This window comes from Callospermophilus lateralis, chromosome 2, assembly GCF_048772815.1.
Source record: "Callospermophilus lateralis isolate mCalLat2 chromosome 2, mCalLat2.hap1, whole genome shotgun sequence".
Taxonomy (NCBI): domain Eukaryota; kingdom Metazoa; phylum Chordata; class Mammalia; order Rodentia; family Sciuridae; genus Callospermophilus; species Callospermophilus lateralis.
Genome location: NC_135306.1, coordinates 152,211,774 through 152,221,028, shown reverse-complemented (window position 1 = coordinate 152,221,028; position 9,255 = coordinate 152,211,774). Strand labels below are relative to the sequence as shown.

At 39.9% G+C, this 9,255-nt stretch overlaps 2 pseudogenes; one reads left to right on the top strand and one right to left on the bottom strand.

Annotated features, from left to right (window-relative positions):
• Window positions 1-739: 739 nt before the first annotated feature.
• On the top strand, window positions 740-1,959 carry LOC143388299 (small ribosomal subunit protein uS7m pseudogene; annotated as a pseudogene).
• Window positions 1,960-7,783: 5,824 nt separating this feature from the next.
• LOC143391325 (RNA polymerase II subunit A C-terminal domain phosphatase SSU72 like protein 3 pseudogene) lies at window positions 7,784-8,326 on the bottom strand (annotated as a pseudogene).
• Window positions 8,327-9,255: the final 929 nt, after the last annotated feature.

The following is a 9,255-nucleotide window of genomic DNA, read 5'->3' as shown; positions in this document are numbered from 1 at the left end:
ATACACAGTGAAGTTTCACTCAGCCATAAAGAAGAATGACTTTCTGGTAAGTGAAGGAGAAAATCATACTAAGTGAAATAAGCCAGATTCAGGAAATCAAGGGTTGAATGTTCTTTCTCATATGCAGAACCTAAGGCAAAGTAAGGGGGAAGGGGTGGGTTGAATATCATAAAGACAGAAGATGAGTATAGTAGGAGATTGAGGGGAAGGGAAGAAAGTTGAGAATGGGGAGTAAATGCAAAACAAATTTGCAAATTATGCTATGTGCACGTGTGTGTAAATATACCACAGTGAATTCCACCTTTGAGTATAGCTATAAAGCAAAAATTAAAAACATATAAATGAGTGCAAGGTAGATCAGTAGAGTAGAAGAAGAATAATAGGAAGAGGAAAAGGTGGGGTACTGGGAACTGAAATGAAGTAAAATAAATTCTATTTATGTATGATTTTATCAAAATGAACCCAACTATTGTGTATAACTATAGGGCATTAATTAATTTTTTAAAAACCTGTCCAAAAACAAAAAAAAAGAAAAAGAAAAAAGAAATTTGTGTGTATTGCTGGGGATTGAACCCAAGGCCTTGGGCAAGCTAGGTAAGTGCTCTACTGCCGAGTTATGTCCCACCTGGAAAGAAGCATTTTATAAACTCTTTTTCTTTTTTTTTTTTTCAACATCCAATGTTACTTGTAGTCCTTCTTCAAAAATTGTTCTAGGGGGATCCTCTCGTAGCCAGCCAAGATGGCTAGCCCCGCACTGAAGGTTCTGCGAGGTTGGTCAGGCTTGGCACCAGGCATGCTGCATGCCGTTTGTCCACTTCTAGAGCAAACCCAGGTGAGGTGGAGCCACTATGGTCCTGAATTCAGAGATCCCCTAATTGACAAGGAGCATTACCAAAAGCCTGTGGCTGAGCTCACTGAGGAGGAGAAATATGACCAGGAGCTCCAGAAAACTCAGTTCATAAAAGCTGCCCCAGCCGAGAAAATTAGCTCCGTGTTTGCAGACCCAGTGATGAGTAAATTCACCAACATGATGATGAAAGGAGGAAGCAAAGGACTGGCCAGATCTCTCATGAACCAGACTCTGGAATCTGTGAAAAGAAAGTGTAAGGTCAGGCACCGGGGACCAAAAGGAGGCAGATTAAAAGCTGCTGAACAAGACTTTATTGAGATTCTCTCTCAGGCGAGACCCTCCAGTCCAACAGAGCGGTCCCCGGGGAGTTGCGCCCAGGCTCAGCCAGACTGGAATTCTATCAGGCTTAGGGCAGGAAGAGAGGGCTTGGAACAGAAAAGGAAGATTTTTAGGGTCCCTTGTCTTCCTGGGGTTGGTCAGGGGATCTTGCTGAGCTCCATGTCCTTCCAGGATCAGTCAGGAGATTCCACTGATTGACAGGTGGTTACCACTGCTTGTCTGTCGGTGCCTCATTGGTTGATCTTTCACGCGCCTGGGTTGCCTGGTGCTTTGTTCCCTTAGCCACCTCAAACCAACCTAACAGATAGCAGTTTGAGAAGTGCCATGCTGCTTCTGGAGATGAACAGGCAACCATCAAATGCAACCCCTACACCATCTTCCATAAAGCACTGAAAAGCTGTAGTCCTGTAATTGGGCTGGTACCCATCCTCAAGGGTAGCCATTTCTACCAGGTCCCTGTGCCCCTAGCTGACCATTGTCACCGCTTCCTAGCCAAGAAATGGATGGTCAGTGAATGCCAAAAAAATAAGCACCCAGAGAAGCTACCACAGAAGCTTTTGCAAGCCTTTCACAACCAGGGTCCCTTGATTAAGAAGAAGCATGACATGCATAAGATGACTGAGACAAACCAAGTCCTGGCCCACTACCATGGGTGGGAGAGGGAGAGGAAAGGTTCCCAGTGGAACCCAGGCCTCTGCCATAAAAAAAGCCTTGGGAGCCACTGTTATGTTGAAAAGTACCTATGTATTGAGGATGTAGTTCCTTTTTGAGAAGAATGGAACAGCATGTTTGTTGCCTATTAATCCTCTTTCTTTGGGGCTAGAACTAGCTCGCCCTGCCCCATCTCTTTGTAAAGAGAAAACATGTCAACTTATTGATTTTCTCCAAGAAACTCAGAGCCCAGTCTTCTCTCACCTGGGAGTGGGACTTTGGATACTATGAAAGGAAGCAATTTTTGTGTCAGAAATGATTGATTAGAAAATATTTAATCTGAACTAGTGTAACACAGTACATAAGAACTACCATTCACAAAAGCTGACCGGAGAATTAAAAAATTGTTCTAATTAGTTCTACACAACAGTAGAATGCACTTTGACACATCATACATAAATGAAATATAACTTCTCATTCTTCTGGTTGTAACATGATGTAGAGCTACACCAGTCATGTAATCATATATGCATGTAGGGTAATAATGTCCATTTCCTTCCACTCTCCTTCCCACACCCCTCCCACTCCCCTCCCTTCACTCCCATCCGTCTAATTCAAAGTACCTCTATTCTTCCTTAGCCCCACCCCCTTATTATGAATTATCCTCCGAATATCAGAGAAAACATTTGGCCTTTGGTTCTTTCGGATTGGCTTATTTCACTTAGCATGATAGTCTCCAGAAAAGGCTCTTATTCTCAAAAAATTTTCAGGCCAGGGTGGTGCATGGGGAGTTCTGGCAAGAGCAAGGAACAGTCAGGCAGGATTGTCCTGATTGCCAAGGCTTGGGATTACCTCTAATTCCTTCCTCTATGCATGAAGCAGCCATCAGATGTGTTGAAGACAGGGGTTTAGAATGATTACTCTAGAAAGATTATCTGTGGAGATTTATTGGAATAATAATTAACTGAAGAGATATGATTCTAAAGAGCCAGTTGTGTTCCAGGAGTGGAATGAATATAACCCAGTCACTGTTAGATTAATATTTATTATGCATCGCTTTATGCCATTTGGCACTTAGCATATTTTTACATTGAGGTATTGAATATCTACTCTAGAATATGGATATTGTTCACATTTCACAAATAAAGTAAGTGAGACTCAGAATGTGAACCACTTGCCAAATGTCACAAATCTATCTCTGATGGAAATGAGATTTGAAATCTCTGACTTTACTAAATATAGTGTGACCACTTAATAAAAAGACCAAGAGAACTTTAAGTGGAAACATTGATAGGGGCTGCGTACCTGAGGTGAAACTTTCCTGGTGCTCACACCTTAGAAAACTGAGTCTAGAAATGGCTGAAATTAGGGGGGAAAAAGGCTTTATTTTCAGGAGGGAGGATGGCATGATGTTTGATTTTTCTGAAAGTGGAAAATTATCATTTACTTGAGGTGCTTTCCTTTATTCATCACCTCAGTCATTCAGCAAGTATTTTAAGCAGTAATTATTTTACAGGTAACATTTTACACACCAGAGCATTTTAGTCAGCTTTTTCATCACTAAAACCAAAAGACCTGACAAGAAAAACTTAGAAGAGAAAAAGTTTATTTGTCTCATGGTTTCAGAGGTTCAGTCCATAGTGAGCCAACTCCACAGCAGCTCAGGACATGAGAACCAGGAAGGAGAGAGAAAGCTCCACTCACCAAAGACAAAATATAAACTCCAAGGGCACACCCCCCAGTGACCACCTCCTCCAGCCACACCCTACTTCTTGACAGTTACTGCCCAGTTAATCCATATCAGTGAATTTATGCACTGATTAGGTTATATTCCTCATAATCTAATCTACTCACCTCTGAAAATTCCTGCATTATCTCACATATGAGCATTTGGGGAACAACTCATATTTAAACCATAACAAGGAAATATAAAAAAGTAGGGGGGGATTTACCTGAGTTGTCATGGCTTCTGATTTGAGAGTGAAGCAAACTTATTAACAGATGACTTTGATGAATAGGAGATAAATATTTGGTCCTTCTAATGAAGTGATATCTTAAAAGATCAAGCTTGATAGCTAAATTATATCCTGTGCTCGTTGGTATAATTTTTTGCACTCCTGTTGCCACTCTTGTTGCCTCTGATTTTCACTTCTGCAGAATAAAATCAGTTCCCATTGCTGTGAGAAATCATTCTTCCAGTAGAGTCACTGACCCCAAGGAGTCTTGGTTCAGGGAATTTCTACAGAACATAAAGATACATTCAACAAAGGCGGGACTTGAGAGGAGGGCAGATTACAGAAGCCAATGAAGTTCTGGGTTTGGGGAGAAGGAGTAAGCAGAAGAAATTTCACTGACTAGAGTCAGAGAAAGAAGCCAGGGAGCTCAGAGAATGGGAATCTGCCTATGAGATGATCTCCCCATGGAATGACTTTGATCTAGCACATGTTCACCCTAAAAATCCCCCTCGAATGCTTCTCCCATATGTTCTCACTTCCGCCTGAGATGATCTGGCTGCCTCCTCAAAGCCACTTCCCACACCATACACATTCTCAGGGCTCTTATATTTGCCAAGATGATCTCAGTGTGATAATCTGTCAGTGTGTCTTCAGTTTTTTCGTTTCATTTCAGTCTAACTCTTAGCGTGTCCCTTATTCTTTGGAGGCATCTCTGTTTCCTAAACTCCATTAACCTCAGCAAGATGACAGGTCCTCAGCTCCTTTCCCAGACCTTACCTTTTCACATTTGCTATTACTAACCAAATTTGGGCCTCTGGTCTTTGCTATTTGCTATAGTCTGTTTTCTGCTACTATACCAGAATACAACATACAGTTTATAAATACAGAGACTCATCTGACTCATTTCTGGAGGCTGGAATGTCCAAAAGCATGACACCCGCTGTCTGGTGTCTAGGGCAGTGGGTGTCTCTTGTAGGTGTGGATAAAGGCAGTCGGGGAAGAGATCAGAACACTAATCAGAAAGGATGTTGGGTGGAGGGTGTTGGAGTTTCTAAGAATCATGGCAGTATTTGGGTGTGATGGAGTCTGAAAGTGCAAAAATCATCAGCTTCCACAAGGGCCTTCCTGCTGCATCAGAGCATGGCAGAGGGCATCCCTAGGCAAGAGCAAAGGAGTCTGTCAACTCAGTTCTCTCTTCTTATAAAGTCATGAACCCCATTATGGAGGCCTCATGACCTCATCTAGCCCTAAATACTTCCCAAAGACCTCAGCTCCACAAACATGAATTCAGGGATTAACTTTCCAACACATGAACTTTGAGGGGAACACATTCTTCACCCCACATGTATCAACAGCCTCTAAGAGCCCTTGTCACCTCTGCCTGTATGAAAACAAAATACCAACCCAAACCTTCCTTACCTTGACTCTGGAACTTGCCCCACTTGCAGATGTCTAATTCACCCACCAGCTCTAAGAAGTGTTTAGGAGAAGACATGAGATTTGTAATGAAATTCAGTTTGTTGGAAACTGGGCAGTTGGACTGTTTATCCTCTTTCATGAGAGCCCTTGAAGGATGCTCTGACTGCATGTTGGAAAATGAAATATTTCTTTCATTATTTCTGAGTGTTTTATTTGTCATCTTATTGTGACATAAAGAAAAGAGAAAAGAAGAAAACACACAAATACAGAAAAGAAAATAAAACAAAGGAATGGCTTATTAAATAATTATGTAGTATATATCACCCAGCCAAGAAATAAAAGCTTATTAGACACACCCAAAGCAACATTCATTTGCCCAGTCCCAGTCCCAGTGCCCTTCTTTCTGCTATAACTAACTTGTGTGGTTAACATCAATATGCAAATCTTCCTGTAGTTTGCATCCAAACGATATCATTTTTCATCTTTATCAGTATAGCAAATCTAATTGTTATTTTCCCTTCCTCATAGTAGACAGTTAGATGTTGGGGGTTGACATTACATCTTCCAATTGAAACTTCCTCTCCTACTACAAAAAAAAAAAAAATGAGTGATGTTCAACCCACCTGGGTTGTTCATAGTTAATTTGAATGCTATATATTGAATTATATCTATTTTAAAAATATCGCTTTTGCAGAGGTGGAACTTGGGGTAGAAAAGTATCTGTCAAAATGCAGAGGAATGGACAGAAGGGAGAGAAATGTTAGAGCAGAATGTAAGAGAGTTGTCTAAGCAGAAGCTGAGAGAGCGCAGAACCTATTTCCGGCCACTCCTGTTGACAGTGCACCTCAAGGGCCAGGCGCGCTTTTCTGGGTGTTGCATGCTCATGACTCTCCTGAAATTGCAAACTGACTAAAGAGGAAAACTGGGGAAAGCACAGGTACTGGACAAAGGGATTTTGGTGTGACTTGTGGCTGTGAGGTTTCTTAGAACATATTTATAAATGTCACTCAGGTGAAAAGCATTTAAGTATACAGTTACCTAATTGTAAATAGGCTGTTAACCAAAAGCTTCCCCTCCCCCACTTTTCCTTTGAGAACACTCACAACTGCTTCTGTCTCCACTATCATCTCTGCTTTACCTCCCCTTCACGGTCACTAGAGGGCTCTCGGAGGCTTTCTGAAAGAGCCACTGCAGTTTCACTGAGGCGATTCCTGTCATCAGTGTATTTAATCGCACTGTTTGAGAAGAGCACAAGCCTTGCCAGTCTCTGTTCTACCTTCTCATTTTCCACTAGAAATGAAAAGCAGTTTTTGAGCCTGAATCTGTTGCTATTTTACAGGTTATTATGGGAAATTAAACTAAAGGAGTTAGCGTCTTTATTTTTGTAACAAGATAAAGGTTATTTTGAAATTATTAGGATTTTTACACAACTCTGAAATCTGTTGCTTTTTTAAACAAATCGTTTGATCTTAGGGATCCCCCTACTGCCACCACCAATCCACTCAACAAAATCAGTTGTGAGTCTACCAGTCTTAAAAACAAAAACAGAACTTACCTGATTAAACTCTTGAGCATGGCATAAAAAAAAAAAAAAAGAAAGAGTGCTTTTCTCAGTGTAATTCATAAGGCTTATTTTAAAAGCATAGGGTTTAGAAGTGTGACATTCATCCTCCAAGCATAAATTTAAAAAATATATCATTTATTCAAAGTAGATTTTTTTATTTTATTTAATTTTAATTGGTAAACATTTTTTAAAATAGTATTCCAAAATTTTATCAATATATGCAATCCATTAGCCACTTGGATTTTATCTGTTAAAGTTAGCATTAGTTTAAAAAAAAAACATTATAATCTGTATGTGAAAACATAAGTTCAAATATGCAATATAATCCTCTCATGAAAGAAAAATACTGAAGAATAGGATAGAAATAGGGTCAGATGTTGGTGTGTTTTTTTTAATATTTATTTTTTAGTTTTTGGTGGACACAACATTTTATTTTATTTTTATGTGGTGCTGAGGATCGAACCCAGTGCCCCGCGCATGCCAGGCAAGCCACATCCCCAGCCAGAGATGTTGGTTTTATTTCTGGTTTTTTGAGGAATCTCCATACTGCTTTCCAGAGTGGTTACACTAATCTGCAGTCTCACCAATAATGTATTAGAGTATCTTTTTCTCCACATCCTCATGAACACTTATTTGTATTCTTGATATGTGCCACTCTGACTGGAGTGAGATGAAATACCAGTGTAGTTTTGACTTGCCTTCCCCTGATTTCTAGAGATGTTGAACATTTTTTTCATGTATTTGTTAGCCACTTATATTTCTTCTTTTGAGAAGTAGCTGTTTAGTTCTTCTGCCCATTTATTTTAATTTTTTGGTATTAAGTTTTTTGAGCTCTTTGTATATTCTGTATATTACTCTCCCAAGGAGCAGGTAGCAAAGATCTTCTCCCATTCTGTGGGCTTTCTCTTCATGCTTAAATATGCTTCTTAGAGGAAACATAGACTAGTCAAAAACTCAAGGAACACAAGTTCTTATTAAAGAAAGAGACAAAACCATCCAAGATCTTCAGTAGAAACACACTGAGTGAAGAAAAGTCTTCCTGTTTTCTCCTCCACTTTGTCTTCCATGTCATCCACCTGCCTTAGTCTCTGGCAGAGCTCACAGATGAGGAGAGCTCCAAGAGTAGTGTCTTCCAGGGCATCCTCAATGTCTACACTGATCATGTGCACAGGCTGGAGTGTCTCCTGTTCTCTGGAACACAAATTTTTCACCCACCCTGTCATATACACTCTCCTCATAGGTGACGATGATACCAAAGGAATCAGTATACTCCTGAAATCTTTCTGTGTGGGGCTTGATTCTCTTATTTCTTCCCAAGATGTGCAAAATTTCATCCGGTATAGCTTTCTCTATCTTTTTTCTCTATCTTTCTCTGTTGCAAAATCATAAACCACTAGAAACTTGGTGGTCCTGGGAGCTTCACATGAGAATTCATCCCAAAAGACCTGACACTGAGCCCTTTTTTTCCTCAAGGATGCTGTGGGCTTCCATGCTCCTGTTGATGCTACTCATACATACCACAGCCACCCTGAGTGGGGATGAGGACATGAAGGCAGCTATGGGAACTCCAATGAGACCAATGACTCCGTGGCTACAGGGACTCTACAGACTTGGAGATGAACACCTACATCCAGGTTTTCCCAGCAAGCAAACTGTCAAAACACAGGAAACACATTTATATTTTCATCATAAAAAAAGTGAAGACTTCTTTATTAATTGATTCAGTAGAGATCATGGATTATGGTCTTAGAGCCTAATCTAATCATGAGACCAATCGATGTGATTGGATCAATTAAACTGTGGGTCCTGAGCAAGGTTGGTACCACACAAACTGATAGAAATCTGGAGTTGGCCCTGCTGGTTCCACAGTGAATGAATGCTGCCATTGACAGAGGCCAAGACAACTACTGCAAGCCTATCATGGGCCTCTCCAATGACCTCTGGACATGAATATGGATAGCAAATCAGCTGAAAACTGCCAAGCCTACACTCAGTTCAATTATACATAGAATTACAAGTATTGTTGCAAGGTTTAGTATACAAAAGAGTTTAATGGAAATGCAATTATGTAACTCATAGCAAGACTTGTACATAGTTCTGCCCACAAATCCATAAAATTGTTCACCAATATAAAAAAATCCCATTCTGGACAACATCCCTGCTGATGGTATTTTGGCAGTTATAACAATAACACAGCATTTTCTTCATTAAGTATTCTTGAATTAATGCAAATTAATGCAAGCCTTTGCTCTGCTTTAATGCCTTCAACTAAAGCTGTCTGAATATTTTCATACTGATATACAATATATTTAAAGACATTTTAATTCCATCACTTTGCATAATTTATTAAGGTAATAAAATAGAATTTAAAAGTATGACAGAGGTACCAAACAAAAAAGATAATTATCCCATTTCAAAATGGTGCAGCAGCAAATTCAATCTATCAAGCAACTAATGATATTTATTTATGCCTTTCT